The following is a 24,759-nucleotide window of genomic DNA, read 5'->3' on the forward strand; positions in this document are numbered from 1 at the left end:
ATGTATCAGTTATGCTATGTTTGTTATAGTAAATTATGGCATTAACAGGTGGTATTTAACTACTAGAAGGTGATATAATACTTATTGATCTGCCACTACATTCAAGCTCATTTCTATTGGTGTTGGTAATGGCAGCCAGAGACCATCGCAATATCATTTATGTCAACTGTGTTCTTGCAGGTGAAGGTGATTTCTTGTCTGGAGCAAAGTTGGAATCTGGCCACAACTGGGACAAGATCTATATTTCTACAGATAAAAGAGGCTGAAGGTTATTGATACAAACATTAACTGTTCATCTTAATTTACTTAGTAGCACTATTTCCTTATGGTTTGCTCCTGGAACAGAACTACAGTATGTAAAATATCTGACTCAGTCAAGGCTTGGACTGGATACCATCTGCAATTAGTATTACACTTACCTGTACTTGGCTGTGTTTGTTTCTGTATGATGGGCAACAGGGTCACAATATACTAAGTATATGGGATTTTCTAGTAGACTCTCTTCTTGGAGTTGATCTCACCCAAGGAAGAAGAAGAAGGAAAAGGAGGAGAAGAGGAAAAAGAAGAAGCGGAGGAAGAAGAAGAAAAGAAGAGAAAGAAAAAAGAATAGGAAGAACAAGAAGAAGAGGAAGAAAAAAAGAAGTAAAAGAAAAAGAAGAAATTGAAGGCTAGCACTGCTGGTCACCTCAATGGGGGAAATTCAATTGTTTTGTACACCAGAGTGGCCACTAGATGGTGCCTGACAGAGAAATTCAAGTATTGTGCCTTTTGGACATTACGGGGGAAATTTACTAAAGGAAATTTGTAAAAAATAAGCATATTTGTATCCAGAAAGACACTTATTTTTGACATTTACAGTCCCGAAAATACGGCAATTCGTATTCGTATTGATAGCACATCAATACGAATACGAATTGCCATATTTTCGGGATAGTAAATGTCAAAAATAAGTGTATTTCTGGATACAAATACACCTATTTTTATTACAAATTTCCTTTAGTAAATTTCCCCCTACTGTTCTGTCATTTTGATGGGTTGGAAACTAGTAATGGATAAAAAGAATTTAATACCAATGCTTTAAAAAAATTAGCTACTAATCCCAATAGAACCACAATTTAAATGGACTTATTTAAAGGTAGGTAATTTACCAAAATACACATGTATTTCTGTAACAGTTTGACCTGGACCTTTACATGAGTAAAACACAGTACGGTACTTTCCTGAAACCTTCTCACTGTTTTACACTTGCCTCTTTCATAGGAACTGTGAGCAGCTTGAACTCTGAACTTGTCTCTTTGTTAATTTTAGCTATCCAGTGGAAGGTCTGCTTAGATAATATTGTGGCTATTGTGCATCACTCATTATTAACAATGAAGTGTCTGAGTGTTCAAGTCAGGACAATCATTTTACCATACCAATTACCTTCATATACAGTAATTGCTTAAATATGGATTAAATACCAGCTGACACATGATTTATTTAGCAGTTGCAGTACAAATTGTTGACATCAGAATGTAAACATAGTCTGAATGTCAACATAAGCATTATATTAGTGCTCATCTTGTCATTATGGATTCGGTGAGAAATCGCCATTTTTTTTAAAGCGGCAATCATTTACACTTCAAAATCAAACTGGTTTTGCAGTGTAAATGATTGCCGCTTTAAAAAAACTGGAGATTTCTTATCAAATCTCACACTTTCTGAATCTCTCATCCTATTAAATGTCACCCATTGGGGGAAATTTACCAATATGAAAAACCTAGTTTTTCGTATTGGTATTTTCCCTACGGTTGCATACGACTGTTTAAGTCGTATGCAAACTTGTGTTCCGGAGGGTCAGTTACAAAGCAGTCAGATACGACTGCTTTGTAACCCTCCGATGGTGTAACCATCCGTATTAGCGGCCGTATATACGGCTGCTAATACAAATTATTTCTAGCAGTCTGCACGGATCAGTCAGATCCGTGCAGGCTGCAAGGTGTAAAAAAAAATAGAAAAATAAATAAATAAATAAAAAAAAACGGCGTGTCGTCGTATCCTATCGATGGTGTAGGACATTCGTATTTGTAAATACAAATACGAATGTTCCATCTTTAGGACTACGAATTGTTGTATTTTTGGGATTGTAAATCCCGAAAATACAAATTCGTAAAAAAAAGGTGTATTTCTGCCTACGAATACACCTTTTTTCTACGAATCCATTTTGGTAAATTTCCCCCATTATGATTCAGAAAGTGAGAGATTTGGTGAGAAATCTCTAGTTTTTTTAATGCGGCAACCATTTACATGGCAAAACCAGTTTGGTTTTGCAGTGTAAATGATTGCCGCTTTAAAAAAACTGGAGATTTCTCACCAAGGGTGGGATTCTCTAAAATCCGCAGCCCAGTATCGCCGGCATTCGCATTTCTAATGACCGCATATTCTCTAAAATATGCGGTCATTAACGCAAGGGACAGCTCTTGCGGTAAGAGCTGTCCCTTGCGATGCGGCGCCGTTGCTGGACTTCCGGGTCTATGACCCGGGAGTCCGTCTGCGCATGCGCAGACTGACGCGCCGGCCGCAGGGCATGCTGGGAGGGATCCGTGACGGATCCCTCACACAGCACTGCGGTAAGAAGCCCATAGGCTTCTGCAGGGGATCGCCAGCTTTTTCTGCGGTGACACTGCGGAGGGAGGTTAGAGAATACAGAAATGCAGTAAAAACCCCGATAACGGGGTTTTTACCGCATTTCTGTGATAGAGAATTTCGCCCCAAATCTCTTACTTTCTGAATCTCTCATCCTATTAAATCTCACCCTGAGTTTTTAGTGTATGTAAGCCTTAACTCTACCCTCGCACTAACTGCAGCATAGGCCTGAATCTGCGTACACACTAGAGTGATGGGCATTTGTTCCAAAATTGGAGTGAATGCCCTTGCGTGGCGATTGCTATCACACAATAGACCAAGTGTAATGACGGATGGAACAATCATTTTCCATCTTTCATTAGCATTAACAAGGTCATGACCCTGGCATTATCAATTTGTCATTACGTAATGGCAAATCAACCTGACATCACTCCAGTGTGTACCAAGCATAACCCTAACCAAAGCCTAACCTCAAACCTAATCCTAGCATGATAATGGACTGTTGACATTCATAATAACAATGTCGACATTATGACAATGTGTACATTATGTTATCATACCAAGACTGTGCAGGATGGCATTCCCAATGTGGCCTTTTTTGTCCATGTTTATATATTTGATGTCGACATAAGGACTGAATACCTTATTTTTCTATATTCATTGCAATAATGCTATGGGGCCTATTTATCATTGCAGCAGTTTTTTGGGGGGTACCTTCATATTAAGTAATCTCAGATCTACTATGGATGAATCACAGTAGATATGGAGGCTGCAGTGCTGTCAGGTTTACCAAGCTTGGCCCCAAAATAATAATGCCATCTTCAGATAGCAAGCCGCAATAGTAGTCTATGGACTACTAATTTGCAAAAATAATCCTCCCCAGAAATGCCTGTTAGGCTCACAATGTAGGTTGTTCAATCATTTAACTCTTTTATTATGTGAGTGTTAGTACATTTGGGTAAATGTTCTTTTGATATTGCCACAAATAGCAGCAATGAGGAGTTTGGGGTCTAAACCCCATTAATTAGTAAATATGCCCTTCTTCAGGCACTAAATTCTGGGTATTTCCATAGATTTGTCTTTTCTTGCAATTCTCAATTTACTTATTTTGAATTTCTTTTTTATTTTTACATATATTTTTCCAATCACCATACAGCTCAATGTACTTCTGAGAAGTGATAATGGAAATACAAAAGGGCTGGTCTCATGTATCTGTCACCGCAACCCTTATTTAATCCCTGATTCACTGCCAGACAAAGCACTCAATAGATTTTTGTTATTCTGGAACAGATCATGCAGGCAACAGCTGCATTTGAAAATCAGTGAATTCCCCACATCAGTGACACGGTCATCGCTGTTCTGGAACTGAGTCTCATTTACCGGATTGGATTTCCTACATTGTTCACTCGATATGCAAGGTGATTATATATGGGATTAAGAGATGACATAATTTTATCTGTCACATCTGAGATATTTATTTCATAGCTGTCCATTCATACTGTATGTGGCATAAAAAGTGTCACGTTCCGTGAAGCACCAGCTGGAGTGTAACGGAGGCTGGGTGCTTTAATGTAGGGCTGTTGCATGAACGACAGATTGGAGTGAAGCAATTGGATAAAATTAAACCTTTTTTAATAAAGATACTGCGGTACAAGATATGAATGATGGCACAATGAATAACTAGATATTGATAAATTGGAAAATACAATAATAAACAATACATATTGGAGAACTTGAAGATGATTGAGAAGTTGAATGATTGGATGATTGCAGGATTGGATGATTGAAAGGAAGATTGGATGATTGGATGAAGGATTGGATGATTGGATGAAGGATTGGATGGTTGGATGACGGATTGGATGATTGGATGAAGGATTGGTTGATTGAATGATTGGATAAAGGATTGGATGATTGAATGATTGGAAAGAGAAGAAGATGAAGTCCAGTTGAATCTGTGCTGAGTGGGATCGTAGCTGCAGAACCAGGGATGCGATCACAGATAATGACCGTCAGGAATTAAGAAGAAGATGACACCCTTTGGGGGGTCAACCTTGTCCTATCCTAATAGGCGGCAGAGAGTTCCATGATGATATGGTGGAGCAGTGGACTATCAGCAGGGAGATCAAAGAAGACGTTCACCAGGATGCGAAGGAGGACTGTAGTGGATACCACTAGGAGTGACCAATGATGTTAGTGGGTAGACATTATTGTACTGACTACCGGTCTGGCCTGGCTAGTCAGTCTTTAAGCGTAGAGCTGAGCGCTGATTGGCTGCGCGTGTGACCTCATGCTTTGGAGTCCTGTAGCATAGGCTGTAGCAACCAAGAAGATGGCCGCCGCCAGATACGGCGACAGAAACCAGCCAGCAGAGAATATACGCGGAGGTGCTGCAGCCGGCGCTTCCCAGCCAGAGGCCTAACATGACACAGACACAATCAATGCGGCTCATGCCTCACGCCACCCAGAGCCTGCACAACAGGAGAATGCACACCACAGCTGTCACCCGGTGGTGACAGAGTGATGGAATGCAGACAGCCAGCATGGGTATTAGCAGCGGAGGTGAGCGCCAAGACAGAGGGTAGCATATCAGAGGTCTGTGGGACCGGGACAGCACAGGGAGCCAGGGTAGCTGAGATGGTGGTCGTGACAGCACCCCCTCCTTTACCAGTGGCCCCAGGACACTCTTTGGGTTTAGTTGGAAATTTCTTGTGGAAGTCCTGAATCATTCTGGGGGCGTGTACTTCAGACGCATTGGTCCAGGATCTCTCTTCAGGCCCATAGCCCTTCCAATTGATCAAGTACTGTAAGCGTTTGTACCTTATACGAGAGTCCAGAATTCGGGCCACCTCATATTCAATGCCCCCAAAAAATATTAATAATAATATATCCTTAAATCCAATATAATAAACGTTTATTGCCTGCTCCTCACTCCTAAAGAATAGTTGTCTACCATCCTGCATTCTGCAGGAGACTCCCTGAAATAACAACAATCTCCCTCTCTCCCTCATTAATCTAGCAATCTCCCTCGGTTCACCTAGCCCACATTACACCATAGGTGCCGATTTATGTTTTTGCTGGTGGGTGCTCAAGCCAAAAATATAGGGGAGTGGCTTTATGTGGAAGGGGCGTGGCCACAAAAATAATACCAATTTATATTACACAGCACAGTTATCTCCAATATTCAAATTACGGTAGCAGTGCCAAATACATAAATGCCCCCCACAGTGCAGGTACATAAATTCCCCCAGAGTACCTGTGCTGGCTACGAGGGAGGGGGAGTGCGGTGGGGCACGGGCAGATGGGCCGATGCTGAGCTACTCAGTCAGTGCACGGTATGCAGCACCGGCGTCTGACATCAGATGCCGGTGCCACACAGCACACACAGAGCACACACAGGCTGCCCCCCCACATCCGCGTATTACTCCGCGAACGGAATACACTCTTCCCGCCATCCCGGCATACTGATTCCCAAGCGGCAGGTCCGGCGATGCGGGTGCTGCTGCCGCAAATTAGCACATTAATACGGCGGCCCAGCGGAGGGACTCAGGCCCGTGGGTGCTCATCAATTTCCGTGGGTGCTCAAACCCTTGAGCTCCCACAGAATCTGCACCTCTGCATTACACTGTTACATTTTTGGTGAAAAAAGGAATGAGAGATAGATACATTTACATTGCATCATCTGCACCATTTCCCAGCACTTTACTAACTGCTTTGGGGCTCATCTACATTTGGATATAAGTCATTTAAAAAGATTCCTCTCAGATGTAGCAGTACATACCCACGCTTCTAGGTGCCACGTTCACAATCTCTTTTCACAATCTCTCCATATATGGAACTAGACATGCCCTTTGGGTGAGGCATGACATGCCCCCTCAATGGGGTGCTTTGCAAAATTCAATTACCAACTATAATCTCCCTGAAACTAGTTTTCAAAAGTAGGCAAGTATGCCCCTAAAGTGTAGATTCCAGTGTTTTGCCCAAATGGCAGCCACTAGTTGGTGCCTAATGGAGCAGTTCAAGTGTTTCTCCTTTCAGGTGTGCACCTCTACCGGCGCTGACATTACTGTTATTCCATCATTTTGATAGGCTATTAACAAGTGATTAATAATACAGAATATAGGGGAGTATTCAATCCATGCCAGGTTTTCCAACAGTTGCAAAATTAGCATATTTCACCTATTTTCTACCACGGTCGTAAACATCAGAGATAGTCCTTGTGTTTTAGTCGAAAACTGCAGCCATATTAGACCAGTGGTTCTCAAACTCTGTCTTCAGGACCCCACACAGTTCACGTTTTCCAGGTCACCTGGCCGGTGCACAGATGCATTCATTACTTGCTGACACATTTTGAAATGATCCACAGGTGGAGCTAATTATTTCACCTGTGATTCTGTGTGGTGACCTGCAAAACATGCACTGTGTGGGGTCCTGAGGACCGAGTTTGAGAACCTTTGTATTAGACTATTTTTGCAGATGCAGATTCAACTTGGGTATGTCTGGATTTTTCAGCTAGCTCAATGGTTCCCAACCCTAGTCCTCAAGTACCCCCAAAAGTGCATGTTTTCCAGGTCACCCGGCAGGTGCACTCATTATTCAGGCACATTTGAAAAAGATCCACAGGTGGAGCTAATTATAGCACTTGTGATTCTGTGTGGAGACCTGGAAAACATGCACTGTTGGGGGTACTTGAGGACCAGGGTTGGGAACCACTGGGCTAGCTGAATAATCTGAACAACATTGAAAACCCCTAGGGTTACCACCTAGTCCCTTTAATTCCGGACACATATTAATTACACAGGTTCTGTGGCTGGCTGACTTCAAGGGCGAAATGTAATAGGGTGTGATTTTTTAGACATGTGCGATTTTTGGTCAAAAACGGCCGAAATCGCACATTTTCCGAAAATCGCACATTTAATAGGTTGAAAATCGCGGTAAAAAATCGCGGTAAAAAATCGCACTTTTTACCGCGAAATCGCACTTTTCGAAGTGCGATTTTTAGTCACATTTCAATTCGCATCCAGATGTTTTCCCATTATAAAGTATACAACTCGCAAATGTAATAGGGTGCGATTTTTGGTCAATGTTACCAAAAATCGCAAAAAAAATAGACCAGGTTCTGACAGGCGAATTTGACAGAACCATGCACAGATCATTGAGATCTGTGCATGGTTCTGTTAATAAAAATGTGTAAAAGTGTTTTTATAAAAAAAAAACGGCGTGGGGTCCCCCCTCCTAAGCATAACCAGCCCCGGGCTCATTGAGCCGGACCTGGTTCCAAAAATACGGGGGGACAAAAAGCATAGGGGTCCCCCGTATTTCTGAAACCAGCCCCGGACTCTTGGACCGGTCCTGGTTCCAAAAATACGGGGGACAAAAAATCTGGGGGTCCCCCGTATTTTGAAACCAGCACCGGGCTCCAACAGCCCGCGGTGTCATGCCACAGCCGGGGGACACTTTTTATACAAGGTCCCCCGGCCAAAACATGAGCACCGTGGCTGGTCAGCCTTGGACGGGGTACCTGGAGGAGTGGGGACCCCCCCAATAAAGGGGTCCCCCCCCCCCAGGCTTCACCCGTCCAGGGCTGAAGCCCGGGGCTGTCACCGGCGTCCGTGGCCAGTGGACGCCGGCCTGATAGGGTTAAATCCATCATACATATCATTACATTGCTTTTTACCGGCGAACTACAAGTGCCAGCAGACCTCCCCCGCATGCTGGGACTTGGAGAACCACAAGTCCCAGCATGCGGGGCATTAATGGGCCCGCTGGGACTTGTAGTCCACCTGTAAAAAGAATGTTTATAAAAAACACACACACAGAGAAGTACAAGTTTATTACACACACACACCTCAATTTTACACCAGCATACTTACCATTCCTGGATCCAGCGCTGGTCTGGCTGCTTCACAGCCGGCTCCCCCCGCACTGACAGGCAGCGGGGAGAACCGGCTGTCTCCGTTGCTTCTAACAGCCTCTGTAGCGCTGTCCGAGTGCTACAGAGGCTGAGAGCGTGATTGGCTGAGCTACAGTATGCGTCTCCATGGAGACGCAGAGCTCAGTCCTGATTGGCTGAGCTATGCGTCTCCATGGAGACGCATACTGTAGCTCAGCCAATCACGCTCTCAGCCTCTGTAGCACTCGGACAGCGCTACAGAGGCTGTTAGAAGCGACGGAGACAGCCGCTTCTCCCCGCTGCCTGTCAGTGCGGGGGGAGCCGGCTGTGAAGCAGCCAGACCAGCGCTGGATCCAGGAATGGTAAGTATGCTGGTGTAAAATTGAGGTGTGTGTGTGTAATAAACTTGTACTTCTCTGTGTGTGTGTTTTTTATAAACATTCTTTTTACAGGTGGACTACAAGTCCCAGCGGGCCCATTAATGCCCCGCATGCTGGGACTTGTGGTTCTCCAAGTCCCAGCATGCGGGGGAGGTCTGCTGGCACTTGTAGTTCGCCAGTAAAAAGCAATGTAATGATATGTATGATGGATTTAACCCTATCAGGCCGGCGTCCACTGGCCACGGACGCCGGTGACAGCCCCGGGCTTCAGCCCTGGACGGGTGAAGCCTGGGGGGGGGGGACCCCTTTATTGGGGGGGTCCCCACTCCTCCAGGTACCCCGTCCAAGGCTGACCAGCCACGGTGCTCATGTTTTGGCCGGGGGACCTTGTATAAAAAGTGTCCCCCGGCTGTGGCATGACACCGCGGGCTGTTGGAGCCCGGTGCTGGTTTCAAAATACGGGGGACCCCCAGATTTTTTGTCCCCCGTATTTTTGGAACCAGGACCGGTCCAAGAGTCCGGGGCTGGTTTCAGAAATACGGGGGACCCCTATGCTTTTTGTCCCCCCGTATTTTTGGAACCAGGTCCGGCTCAATGAGCCCGGGGCTGGTTATGCTTAGGAGGGGGGACCCCACGCCGTTTTTTTTTTTCCTTTTTTTTTTTTGAACAAAATCGCATTTATGAAAATGCGCACATTTTCATGACTGAAAATGCGCACATTTTCATGACTAAAAATCGCGGCAAATCGCGGCAAATCGCATTTTTTGCCGCTAATTCGCATCTCATTACATATGCGAATTCGCGGCAAAAAATGCGATTTTTAAAGGTGCGATTTGGTGACTTCCGGTTCCGGCATGGTGAGGTGAGGAGCCTCTCCATATCGCTCCGTCACCCACCTCGACCCTAACCTCAGCCAACCTGAATCCCACACGCAGAAACAGGTCCCGATCCCCCTGCCGCCTCGCAGAAGGCACAGAGACCACCGAAGGACCATCGCCGATGATGAAACAGGCGCCGGCGTCCCTGGCACCGAGGCAGGACAAGAGGAAGGGAGACCACAATATGGCGCCGGACCCTGACAATACACGCGGCACGCCTGCAGCTAAAAAGCCGATAACGGAGGAACGCCAACGGGAGAGTGAGGTACCCGCTCCCTTAGGTACACAATCTATATCCCCAAAAGACTTTACTGCCTTAATCCAAGCAGCCGTTCAACCTTTATTGCAAAAGGCTGTAGCGGACATTTCCTCACAAATTAGCTGTCTCTCCCTACGCATCGATAAGGCTGAGGAAAGCATTTCCATTAACATGGATAATATATCTAATTTACAGAGAACTGTGCTGAGACTAGAAAAAGAAAATAAAGCACTTAATGAGGGGTTAGAGAATATTGAAAACAGGTCCAGGCGAAAAAATCTAAGAATAGCTGGCTTGCCTGAATCTCTAAAAGGTCCCCAATTGGACTTTTTTATTAGAAACACCCTACCCTCCTTGCTTGAAGTGACGGGGCAATGCACAGATATGTCAATTGAAAGAATTCACAGAATGGGACGCATCAACACACAAGAATCCCCAAGACCTAGAGTTGTCATATTTAAAGTGTTGAACTACTTACACCGTCAGATCTTGTGGAATGCCTCAAGGAAATCTAATCCCATTGCTTGGGAAGGTCATTCCTTACGTATGTTTCAGGATTTTTCTCCTGCTGTCACTAAATCAAGACGCTCGTTTTCACACATATGCTCTGCCCTCGTTAAGGAGAACAGAAAATTCTTTTTAATGTTCCCGGCTCGTCTCAGAATTTTTTCAGGCACAGGTTACAGAGACTTTGATGCGGCTAGAGATGCAGAAAAGTTCCTGGAAGGAGAGAAGTCCGACAGAAGAGATGAAGACATCTCTGATATTCCATCCCCCCCAAATGGCTGAGACTTTCACAGCACTGAGATAACAGGAACTCACTACAGGTTCTATTTGGGGTTATGTTGCAGGACTCTGTTGGATCCGAATTTATGGGCTAAGGGTTCTGATTGATAAAGGGATACGGGGCTTGTTGCAAGTTAACTTTTTTCTTAGCGGGTTAAAGTGAAATTACATATGGAATTAGGTATATTTTTTCTCCTGCGCCATCTACATCAGCCGACTTACATAATATTATTAGTAAGAGTTGAGATGACTTATAGCTTATAGAGTGATCGGGCTGAGTAGATGTCACAGAAGAACCGACTTGCTAATCCAGTTGGGATAGGGATTTAAATAACATCAAAAGTTTTAGGGGGGTTGGGGCGGGTAGGCGAAGCGAGCTGAGATTTTTAGTACTACCTAATATAATCTACCCTGGACCTAGGAGCTGCCGGCTCACAGGCCTATGGGATGCTGGAAGTCCTACCTTAAAGTTTTTTGTTTCTCCTCACAAGTTTATTAGAATGTTTGTCTATATTTGTCTATTATGTCCCTCATGTGTCTTCCCCTTCTACTTCTTACCGGTTCTGAAACAGATTGTTTATAGTAGCCTGGTACAACATGTCACTTAAGATTGGATCGTTAAATATCCGAGGGATCCACACCCCAGCTAAAAGGAGGAAACTCCTAACATATATGAATAAGCAAAAAATGGATATCATTTGCCTACAGGAGACCCACTTAATGACTCCTGAGGTAAAAAAACTTCAAATGCTTGGGTGGATAGTGGTGGGATCCGCAAGTCTTAATTCTAAGTCATGTGGAGTGGCTACCTTGGCGAAGAGGTCTCTGAATCTGCAAGTTATATCTGAGGTCTCTGATCCTGGCGGGAGGTTCCTATTCTCAAATATCTTATTAGATGGAGTCAAACTTACTATTTGTAACATCTATGCCCCTACAAATTATAAAAAGAGTTTTTTCACAGCTATATTAGCTAAACTATATGCTTTAGACCCGGTTAGTTTGATAATATGCGGGGATTTAAATTTGATTTCATCCATAGTACTAGACAGATCAGTGAAGCCCAGTGGCGCTTTTTCACTACCTAAAATAGGAGTACCTTATCTTGCAAAGGCCCTGAACTTGGTGGATGCCTGGAGAGCCCATAACCCAACTGAGAAAGATTTTACCTGCTTGTCTTTAACGTATAATTCATGGTCCAGGATCGACTATATTTTAACAGCAGAACCTTTGTTTGCAAAAATTTCAGATCCAACAATCCAACCCCCAATTTTGTCAGATCATGGACTTATCTCGGTGACTTTGGAACTCAGGGCACCCACCAATACCCCGGCTTCTTGGAAGTTTCCCTCCTATTTAGCCCAATCAGAAAGTCTAGGCGAACATTTAAAAAAGATCTGGACTTTATTTCAAAAGGAAAATGCAGAATCTGAAGTAAACGATCCCATGATTTATTGGCAAGCTGCAAAAACTGTCCTTAGGGGGGAGATAATTTCTTTTACTGCTAATCTAAAAAAGTCACAAAATAAAAAATATATTACTTTACAACAAAATCTTACAGACACTTTTCAATTGTACAAACAAAACCCCTCCTTGCATAATAAATCTGCTTATCAGAATGCCCAATTGTTGAGTTCGGAATATCTTAACATTCTCGGTGAGAAGTATTTATTCAACGTTAATTCGAAATTTTATAAGTTCGGCAACAAAATAGGGAAAATGCTCACTAATCTCCTTCAAGGCTCTAGACAGAGAACTGTTGTACACCCCCTTTATACGGAAGATGGGAAATTGACAAAAACAGATAGCCAAATTGCTGAAATTTTGAAAAAATTTTATGAAAAGCTTTATTCGGTTCCCGAGAATGCGAGAGATGAGTCGATAGAGTGTGTAGCTGAGACGGCAAAAACCCCCTCCCATCTTACCCCTCCTATCTATTGGAACACTCTTGTATACCCCCAAGTGCCAGTAGAAAAGTTATCACAGTTGGTAGCCTCGATATCAGAATTAGAGGTTCAGTGGGCAATAGGGAAACTTAAACCGGCTAAAGCCCCTGGGCCAGACGGCTTTTCAAATGAATTTTTTAAGCTCATGGAACCCCTACTGGTTAAAACCCTAACAGCTAGCTTCAATGCTATAATAGAACGTGGTGAATTACCGGCGTACTTTTCCGACGCCACTATCAAGGTCATCCCAAAAAAGGGTCGTGACCCACATTCTCCAGGATCGTACCGACCCATATCGCTCTTGAATATAGAGTACAAAATTTTCACGAAAATCATAGCCGAAAGGTTGAAAGACATACTTCCAATTATAATCAGTGAAGATCAATCAGGGTTCATTTCGGGACGTCATTCGGTTTCAAATATGAGAAAGTTATTGGCGGTTATTCAGCAGTCGCATGCTCTCTCGGCGGACAGGAGCAGAGATAATTTAATTCTCGCACTGGACGCCGAGAAAGCATTCGACATGGTGCTGTGGCCGCATCTATTCCAAACTATGGACAATTTTGGATTCCCACCGGAATTTATTAAGATGATTAAAACATTATACACTGCCCCGATGTCCAGGATAGCATGCAATGGATTGCTTTCAGCCCCTTTCCAACTTAAAAGAGGTACACGACAGGGGTGTCCTCTTTCCCCGCTCCTGTTTGCAATTGCCGTGGAACCACTTGCCATAGCAATTAGGACATCACCGTTAATCCAAGGAATCACTTTAAGGAAAGCCGAAATCAAGATTGCATTATTTGCAGACGACACCCTTATATTTCTTTCCAACCCCTCCCATTCTTTGCCGGCTCTGCTACACCTCATCGAGTCATTTAGTAACATATCTGGATATAAGATTAATATGTCTAAATCGGAACTACTTCCCTTGGGAACAGTAAATTGGCAATCTATACATGCCTTAAACTCCCCGATACCTATCTGTCAATCGAGCTTTAAATACTTGGGCATTCAGATCAGCAATAACCTTCCCCAATTATATACATTAAATTATAACCCAATAATTACGCAAATCAAGACTAAACTCGAAGCATGGAAGGATCTCCCTATTTCCTTGGTGGGAAGAATGGCAATTATCAGATCAATCATATTGCCTAAAATACTATATTGCATGCAGATGATTCCTATTCCATTGAAATCGGGGGATATTCTGATGTTGGAGTCTACATTTTCGAAATTCCTATGGAAAGGGAAAAGGCCCAGAATTGCCAAACTTAAATCAAAATCACAAACGGATGTAGGAGGCCTGGGATATCCAGATTTAAAAAGTTATGCACTGGCAATCCAGTTTAGATATATAGGAGACTGGCTTCTGAACAGATCCACATTTACTAATAAGACCCTGGATCAGGATATTTTTTTCCCCTATTCCCCAGGTGCGCTATTACAGATGAGACGTGGGGCTATCCCGTCAGAGATCAGAGACCACATATTATTCAGAGACACTCACCAAGCATGGATCCAAATACATAAAATTATGCACACCAACCCACTTGAAAGCTCATATAGACCTCTCTGGGGAAACCCGGCGTTCCCACCATCGTTACTAGACACCCGCTTCCTCAACTGGAAAGAGAAAGGCCTAGATTTGGCTAGCAAAATGTTCGACCCGGGCGGCCAGGTTATCCCTTTTGCTACTCTAAGTGAAAAATTTAACTTAGAAAAATCTCACCTGTTTATGTATTACCAAGCGAGACACTTCTCGACCCAGTTAAAACCCAATATCACTAAAAATCCCCCCTATCAAGGGATGAATATGATACAATCAGTAGAATCGTTATTAAACTATGTTTCCACAAAGAAATATAGACTAAAACATATGTACAAATTGTTAAGCGGAAAGCTCTTCTCCAATTCATCAAATTGGGAGGGACTGGTCGAGAAGTGGCGCGCTGACCTGCCTCATATTCAGAATCTAGATCAGATAATATACCTGCATTCTTCTTCAATGAAATTTTTAAAATCTGCATATTTACAAGAGGTTCATATCCGTACCATTCATAGAGCTTATATTTCGCCTCACCAAAGGAGACATATGGTCGTGGATGAGTTAGGATACTGTGTTAAGTGTAACTGTTTTAAAGCAGACTTTGCTCACTGCATGTGGGACTGTCCTAAAATCAAAAGATTTTGGTGTAAGGTAATAGAGTTCATTAACAAAATGTTCTCTGTTAAATGGCACATGTTACCATCGGCCTGTATGGGGCTTTCTTATCATGAATGGAGGACTGAAACTATAGATTCTGATGCACTTCCACTGCTGATTACAATAACCACAGTAGCGCGGAAGTGTATCTTACTCTATTGGACAAAGAAAGCTGCACCCAACCTAACTCATGTGAAACAGAAACTTACACAACTTATGTTCTTTGAAAGAAAATATGCACGGTTAAACCAAAAAAAAGGGTTACGCAATTTCTTGACAAAATGGACTTTCTTTATTGAAACATTGGATGATAATGTAAAATTGAATGTATTAGCAGATTTAGATACTAATTGATTTAATGAATCCTGTAAACAACTAAAAGATATACAGTGTGTTATTCTCTATGGAAAACAACAGGTGTATTCCCTCAATATATTTATTTATTATACTCATCTTACTCATTATATTTATTATGTTTATTATATTCTGTACTTTAGTGACAGTTGGGTCGACTATTTTACTCAAACAAAATGAAACCTTTCAGAACTCTGGTAACTACTTCCCCCTCCCCCCCCCCCCCACCCCGTCTGTACGCGTGTTTATGTTTAGTGGTAAAAAGGATAGTAGATATGTTGTGTATTTATTTATGTGTAACAGGTCTGTGAATAAAACAGACCCAGTAAAACTAGAAGGAAAAATAAGAATTCTAGTAATGCTCTAACTATAAGTTATGGTTAATAACTTAATTGTCAAACACCTTCGCCAAATTTGCATGTAAACTGATAGACGGTAGTCTATTCCGACCTAATTGACTATGTAAATTTGTCTTTTCTTATTATCTTATTCTGTATTGAAATGATATATGACATGTCTCAAATATTCCAATAAAAAGATTTACAAAAAAAAAAAAAAAGGTGCGATTTGGTGCGATTTTTTTTTAGTCTAAAAATCGCACCCTATTACATTTCGCCCCAAGACTCCACTTCACCTGATTTTAAACTGCCACAGAACCTGTGTAATTAACATGTGTCCGGAATTAAAGGTCCTAGGTGGTAACCCTAAAAACCCCCCTTAGGCTAAAAATTGACAACTGAAATAAATGATATTGGGGCAAATGTATTAAGCCTGGAGAAGAGATAAACTGGAGATAAAGTGGAGATAAAGTGAAAGGCGATAAAGCACCAGCCAATTAACTGTGTTTGAAAATGACAGTTGGGAGTTGATTGGTTGGAGCTTTATCTCCTTTCACTTTATCTCCACTTTATCTCTTCTCCAGGCTTAATGCATCTGCCCCATAGAAAAGGTTTGACTTACAGTATGCAAATGAACAGTAGTGAGGACCGGTGCCAGTGACCAGTCCACAAATGCTTATTCTGTCTGCACACAGATGGAAACTTTGTACAAGAGTGAATGTTCTGTAAATCAGCAGAAGGTGAATCATTCATACTGCAGGTTTTATATGAGTCATCCTCTCTCAGATCTCCTAGGCAGACAGCGCCATGTGTCAGTAGTTTATGAATAAGGTGTTCATTCAGTACTGTGTCCATAGCTGCGGCGTGTAACTACACAATAACATACACCAGGGAGCACAGAGGCACAGTCATTAACATTGCAGCCTGACAGTGCTGGGGTCACAGGTTCCATTCCAATCAGGGCCCTTGTCTGGACTTTATATGTTCTTCTAAACTTTGTGTGGATTTTCCCCAAGCAGTGCTATTTTGTCTGGGCGCATAATGCTGGTTTATGTAGTATAAGCAGGTTAGGACAAATATGACTGATATAAAGCAATGCATACTATAGTATTTTGTTTTACTACCCTTTTATTAGGTATCTCTGCTGGAATGTGTACCCCTTCTATTGTTTATAGGTCTTTAAGCTCCATACAAACTACATATAGTTAACATGTGTCTGTGAGTATTGAATACTGAATACACCTGTGCAGCAGCTAGGTGATCTGAAAAATGTGAACTGTTGGTATCTCTCGAGGACTGGAGTTGGCTACCCCTGCACTTAACGATACCATGAAAGATATTGCTTAGCAGCCCCTCTCTAAAGCCCTGTACACACGGGGGAGATATATTGCTCAGCCATACATGGCTAGCAATATATGACTGAGCAATATATTGCTCAGAGTCTCCTTTTCATCAGCGACCAGAGGTGGTCGCTGATGAAAGGGAACCTCTGTCGGGCTGTGCCGCAGAGGTAATCAGCTGGTCGCGACCAGCGATTACAATGGGGCTGAAAACAGAAGCGCGCACCCGGCGATTTATTGCCGGTGCACACTCCTATCACTGGCAATATGGTCGTCTGCGACCATATTTCCAGCGATTTCCTATCGCCCCCGTGTGTACACAGCTTAAGTGATATCCGTCACAATATCCTCTATGTGTATGGGCCTTTATATTTGCATCCCTGCATGAGGCCTAGGCTAACATGGTGTAACTGGGTGTTGGCAGATATAGCAAGTACCATTTATTACTCGCTGACACATTTGAGTAGCGGGTAGCCGTAACTGCAGGATGAGCAATGTTGTGCATACGCATAACTGCACCTGTTTGCAGACCAGTGATTAGGCTAGCACAGGTATACACTGATAATGATTATGGTTAGGAGACCGATTCAATGGATGGGGGTGGAGAGGCCTCAGAGATGGCTACAACTCTGCAATAAATTACTTTTCATAGAGGGACTGAAGGGTTTTTATGACATGGCAATAAACCTGAGCTGAGCACTCACTGAGAATTAATGGTATTTCTAGAATAATACCATTGTTAATGCAAGTCAATGTTTAACATTTAGAGCCAGATGTATTAAGCTTCAAAAAGAGATAAAGTGGAGATTGATAAACAACCAGCCAATCAGCTCCTACCTGTCATGTTACAGGCTGGATTTGAAAAATGACAGGTAGGAGCTGATTGGCTGGTTGTTTATCAATCTCCACTTTAGCACTTTTTGAAGCTTGATACATCTGGCTCTTCCACAGTTTAATGATTTAAGTGGATAAAGCCGTTTTCCCACTATTCTCTCAGAACCCTTACTGGGCCAACTCATTAACTATTCTCTCAGAACCCTTACTGGGCCAACTCATTTCTGTCACATATAAGCGTTCATACTTTATGCCATCCTAACCATCCTATACTCTCCGTCCTCATGAAATATTTTAAGGTTTTTTTCTCTCTTCTCTTTGCTTTAATATAATTAACCATAATTGTGTTTACTTAAGTTATGTTTTGTATTTGGTTAAATGCAAGCACCAGCAATGTTCATACTGTATATTTCCTTATTCTTGTTATATACAGTATGTATGAAAGTCATACTGTGTACACTGTGGGTAATTCATGATGGCTCGGAAGGGGCCAAATTCGGCTCTGTGCGGGGATCTGCGCTTGTGCATTTTTGTGAATGTGCAGGCCCCCTGTGTAAGTGCTTTCAGCAAGTATCACACTCGCCAAGGCGTTCACACGGGTAGAGGAGGAAGGGGGGTAGTCAGAGGACGGCTGGAGGGGAATGTGCACAGTTTTATGGGCGTTCCCATTTCCCTAGGAATGAGGGCGAGCCGATGCCTGCCAGAGGCGGGTGGCTGACATCACATGACGCCCCCTCTTCTTTGGTGGACACCGACGAAAATAAAAGTCAGATTAGACTGACTTTTCATTTCCGAAGGGGAGAGAAATCAAATGATTTTTCTCCCCTTAGACGCATGTGAGGGGATGTGTTCCCATACATCCCCTCTCATGTTACTGAGGGGATTAGGCTGCCAGGGGTGTGGTTTAGACGCATGTGAGGGGATGTGTTCCCATACATCCCCTCTCATGTTACTGAGGGGATTAGGCTGCCCAGGTCATGGGCGTTACGCTGCTAAGCAATGAACGACCTCTGCTTATCGTATGGTCCTGAATCACCCCCAATGTATTTTATTTATTTATTAGCAGTTTCTTAAATAGCGCACACAGATTCCGCAGTGCTTTACAGAGAATATTAGAACACTCACATCAGTCCCTGTCACGGTGGAGCTTACAATCTATATTCCCTACCACATGTACACGCACACACAGACATTCTAGGGTCAGCAGTGTCTCTGGGAGAGTCAGGGGAAGTGATATAATTCCATACCACTTTATACCATACGGATGGTGTAATGGTTAGCATTACTGCCTTGCAGCACTGAGGTCATGGGTTCGATTCCCACCATGGCTCGAACTGTGCAGAGTTTGTATATTCTCCCCGTACTTGTGTGGGTTTCCTCAGGGTACTCCGGTTTCCTCGTACAATCCAAAAATATACTGGTAGGCTAATTGGCTCCCATCAAATTAACCCTAGAATGTGTGTGTGTGTGTGTGTGTATATGTGTACATGTGGTAGGGAGTATAGAGTGTAAGCTCCACTGGGGCAGGGACTGATGTGAATGTTCAACTATTCTCTGTAAAGTGCTTTGGAACATGCTGCGCTATATAAGAAACTGTTCATAAATAAAAATACCGTGCCACTACCAGTACCTGGTATAGCTATATAACAGCTTCAAAAGTAATTCTGCTTCAACACATGTTCCCATTTATTACACAGGCAAGAATGGAGATAACATAACTGAGCTGCAGACCTTTCATGTCTGCACCTGTTTTCAATGAAATTGCAAAATACTTTTTGAGGTAAATTTATTACAGCTTTTAAAATGGAAAGAGGCGATGTTGTCCATAGCAACCAATTAGATTCTGTCTATAATTTCTCCATTGCACTCTAAAAAGCTGTTTGGTTGCTACTGGCAACATTGTTAGAAGCTTTAGTAAATTTGCCCCTTTATCTGTTTTTGATATAACTGTACAGGATCGCGTGCTATGTTCCTTTGATTGGGTGAGTAATTATTATGAGACACTTTCTAATCTAATCTTTGGCTAGAGAGGTTTCTAGATAAAATTTCTGTCAAGGAATAGCTTGAAAATAAATGAGATTCCTCCCACATATAACAGTTGATGGAGAATTTACTATAACAAATTACAGGGCACGGCTAAGAAATAAACCAACTGTGAGTTACGATTCATAACCTGAACTGGCACCAGAGTAACCTATGAATGGATGGTAGATAGTGAATAGATAGACATCAGATGGTTGCCAGTCAGTAGGTAAACACGGTCAAAACATTGACGGGTCAAATGGATAGAATAGAATAGAATAGAATAGAATCAACTTTATTGGCCATGTGTGCTTGCGCAGACTAGGATTTTTTTTGTGGATATACAGTGCAGCATCAAGCAGGGATGAAAGGGGGGGGGGGAATACATGTTGTACATTACATTGAGACATTACATGCGGGGAACACATGCCCGCCGAGCAGCAATTTATAGTTAAGCCATTGCTCATTCCAGATACAATATGGGACCTTATTCTGATTGACTCGCAAGGCTGCAACTTTCAAAGCCTTGCGAGTCCATCAGATGCCGCCCGCAGTGCCGCCGCCCCCCCTTCCTCGCACGCGCAACCCCCGCACGCCTGCAAATGCAGGCAGGGAGAAATCATTTGATTGTCAGCGACCATCGAATGATTTCTCCAGTGCTCGCAGTTCAAATACACCTATATGATGTCTCTAAATTGTGGACGCCCTTTGCGAGGACAGGGCGGGCGGCTGACATCAGGTGATGTCAGCTGCCAGCCACCCCTCCCACCCCCGTCACGGACTCATTAGCCAGAGAACACTAAGCTATGAAATGCTGGGCATTCCCATATGCTAATGGGGCCCCGCCCACTGTGTACGGTGCATGCACCCGGCGAACAGAATGTTCGCCTTGGACGCACGCACCCTGCTTCTGTACATGCACAGAAATACGTTTGCGCAGATGCACACCATCATCTCCCGCCCTCCCTTCACTTACCTCCCTACTCCTGCTCCCACATCCCCTCGCACAGGTCCCGAAGCACAGGCTTCTTCAATGCAGGAAGCCGGCGTCCAATTAAAATGCTGCACTGGCTTTTGAGCCAATAAGAGCTCATGTACCACTAGCCAATCAGAGTGGCTGCCGGTACACGAGCTCTGATTGTCTCACCAGCTGGTGCTGCATTTTAATTGGCCGCCAGCGTCCATTGAAGAAGCCTGTTAAGGGAGGTGGGAGATGGGGGTTGGGGGCAGAGGGGCCTGGACTAGAAATCAGTCCCAGGCCCCAAAATGCCTAGTGGCAGACCTGCCAGAGAGACATGAGTTGCAGTGGAAGAGCAGGGAAGCAGATCTATTTGGTGGGGAACCCCCTCTCTAGAGACAAAATGAGTTCACAACCAGGCTCTTGGCAGACTCCTGAGCTGTAGTCTGGCTATCCTGTCTGTGCCTTTTTACATGAAGTGAGAACTGGGCCAGTGCTAGGGTTTTTGGGACATTAAAGGGACAGTGTGCATCTAATTCTCTCTGCACATGTAACATCTGCCCCTCTGCAGTGCACATGGTTTTGTCCATCTAAGAAGGATTTTGTCAGAAAGAGTGAACTAGAATAAGGCCCATAATGCCAACATTAACAGTCTATTACACATAATGCCCACAGTAGTGTCTATTATACAGATAATGTACTGTAAATTGGTTTTTAGGAATAAGTTAATGCGCTAGGGGCTGCCTCGCACTGTACAGTTAATATGTCACCACATATACACAAATAGATACAAGTAAAGAAATACTGACAGTTTCTCAAGGCACTCCTCGCTCTCAACTCTGTTCTATATCATATACTCCTTATTCTCAGTGTACATAGAAAGAAAGAGAGAATATACATAGGGTGATACCCAAATTTGATCAATTCTGTAAGAGAAAAACCCCAAGTGGGGAACCGTACCATCTGTTGTTGTCCACTTATTTCAAGTAGACACTCTGAGCTCAAATGGGAGAGGAGTCAACTCCAAGTCACGTTCATCTGTCCCTTTGTAGACGGATTACCATACAGGAGAAAGTAGAAATATGCCTCCAATAGTGAAATACGGTTTTTATTCAATTCAAAAATACAATTTAAAAATATGGGTGCATGTAATGGACTCTCACCAGAATTATTTGTCCACAAAACTGTAGACAAACACAGCATAGGATGGAAAAACCACAGGCGTCCCTGGATTAAGATGGGATTCCTGGTGATGGGTCCACTCCGTGCAGGTCCCTGCTGCCAACGCGTTTGAAACAAAGTTTGTCCTTTCTCAAGGCATAGAGACTCAATCCCATAAGAGGGTATTTATACACCTCTATCCACTTAAAAGTGCATAACCTAATTCCAGACATGGAGCTTCTAGCCATCTAAAATACACACATTCAATGCATACAAGATACAATCCAGTTCTGGGTCTTGTGAGTAGGCTTTTGCCTTTCCTCACTTATTGTTTTGTTTGGGCGCCAAATCTCCCTCCAGGAAGTGTGCGCTTTCTTTCCCCCACAGGATGTCATCATCTCCGCGGTGCCGGAAATGGTGTGCGTGCTTCTTCCGCGGCGCCGGAAATGGTGTGCGCGCTTCTGCCGTGTCACCGGAAGTTCTTTGTATTCTGCTTCCGCATCGCCCGAAATGGCGTGCGTTCCATTCGTATGTGGCCGGAATTTCATTGCGTTCCACCGCCATTTTATCAGTGGTGATGGATTTAATACAGCGGAAGTCCATCAAATTTTAATATGTGAAAGAATCAAAAAGAGGACATCATTAATACCATAGACAGTACACATATGTATAAATGAATTAAAAACCAAAGCAACTGTTTTTAAAATCCCAATAAAAATACAATATAAAAGTAAAATCTCTAATAGTGGTAAAAAATGATAAAACCCCATAAAATGGATATCGCAGCTAATTATAAAAAAAAAAACATTTTAATTCAAAGTCTTTATTAAGACCGTTGGGAATTAGTGTTTTATATTGGTAAATCATGTTCATCTCCTTTTTTGCCAGCTTTGTAGTAATATTACTACTATTACTGTAGGAGATGAACATGATTTACCAATATAAAACACTAATTCCAAACGGTCTTAATAAAGACTTTGAATTAAAATGGTTTTTATAATTAGCTGCGATATCCATTTTATGTGTTTTTATCGGTGTGTTTTTTATAATTTTTTACCACTATTAGAGATTTTACTGTTATATTGTATTTTTATTGGGATTTTAAAAACAGTTGCTTTGGTGTGTATAAGTGTTTTTAATTCATTATACATATGTGTACTGTCTATGGTATTAATGATGTCCTCTTTTTGATTCTTTCACATATTAAAATTTGATGGACCGCTGTATTAAATCCATCACCACTGATAAAATGGCGGTGGAACGCAATGAAATTGCGGCCACATACGAATGGAACGCACGCCGTTTCGGGCGATGCGGAAGCAGAATACAAAGAACTTCCGGTGACACGGCAGAAGCGCGCACACCATTTCCGGCGCCGCGGAAGAAGCACGCACACCATTTCCGGCGCCGCAGAGATGATGACATCCTGTGGGGGAAAGAAAGCGCACACTTCCTGAAGGGAGATTTGGCGCCCAAACGAAACAATAAGTGAGGAAAGGCAAAAGACTACTCACAAGACCCAGAACTGGATTGTATCTTGTATGCATTGAATGTGTGTATTTTAGATGGCTAGAAGCTCCATGTCTGGAATTAGGTTATGGGCTTTTAAGTGGATAGAGGTGTATAAATACCCTCTTATGGGATTGAGTCTCTATGCCTTGAGAAAGGACAAACTTTGATTGAAACGCGTTGGCAGCAGGGACCTTCACGGAGTGGACCCATCACCAGGAATCCCATCTTGATCCAGGGACGCCTGTGGTTTTTCCATCTTATGCTGTGTTTTGAGGACAAATAATTCTGGTGAGAGTCCATTACATGCACCCATATTTTTAAATTGTATTTTTGAATTGAATAAAAACGGTATTTCACTATTGGAGGCATATTTCTACTTTCTCCTGTATAGTAATTCGTCTACAAAGGGACAGATGAACGTGACTTGGAGTTGACTCCTCTCCCATTTGAGCTCAGAGTGTCTACTTGAAATAAGTGGACAACAACAGATGGTACGGTTCCCCACTTGGGGTTTTCCTCTTACAGAATTGATCAAATTTGGGTATCACCCTATGTATATTCTCTCTTTCTTTCTATGTACACTGAGAATAAGGAGTATATGATATAGAACAGAGTTGAGAGCGCGGAGCGCCTTGAGAAACTGTCAGTATTTCTTTACTTGTATTATACAGATAATGCCCGCAGTAGTAGTGCCAGACATAGCACTCATAGCAATGTTCATTATGCCCAAAATACCCACACTAATCCTGCCCATTACACAAAATAATAGTGTCGTGCACAATGCCCACAGTAGTGTTGCAAGGAGTAGCAGAGAAGAGGGAACTGGAGGGATCTCACACTGAAAGAGCTTAGTTTCTTACATTGCCAGGGGTGCTGCTGGCCCTGCAGTGCAGGAGGCGCAGTGACAGCAGAGTTGACAAAGCTGTACCTGGCTACAGTGAAACGCATTACGGTAACTGGACACTTACCTGCTCCTTTTCCCCAACATTTGGATCCAGACCAGCCGCCATTCAGATCTACAATTTCCAACCATAGCCACTGTGGAGGATACCATTCACTCCCTTCCTTACCATTATGGAGGATACTGCTGCTATGCATTCCAAACTGGATTAATTCCCCCAATGGACTTCAACTGTGATAAATATAATGCTACCATCTAATTGGTAGAGACTTTCCATTGGAAATCTGTTTATGTGGATTATTTTGGCGGTATACATAGGAACAGATCCTTGCAGTTCTATAATTCATCCAGAAAAGTGTCAAAGGTGCC

The sequence above is a fragment of the Crinia signifera genome, chromosome 8 (assembly GCF_055691185.1).
Source record: "Crinia signifera chromosome 8, ASM5569118v1, whole genome shotgun sequence".
NCBI classification, from domain to species: Eukaryota; Metazoa; Chordata; class Amphibia; order Anura; family Myobatrachidae; genus Crinia; species Crinia signifera.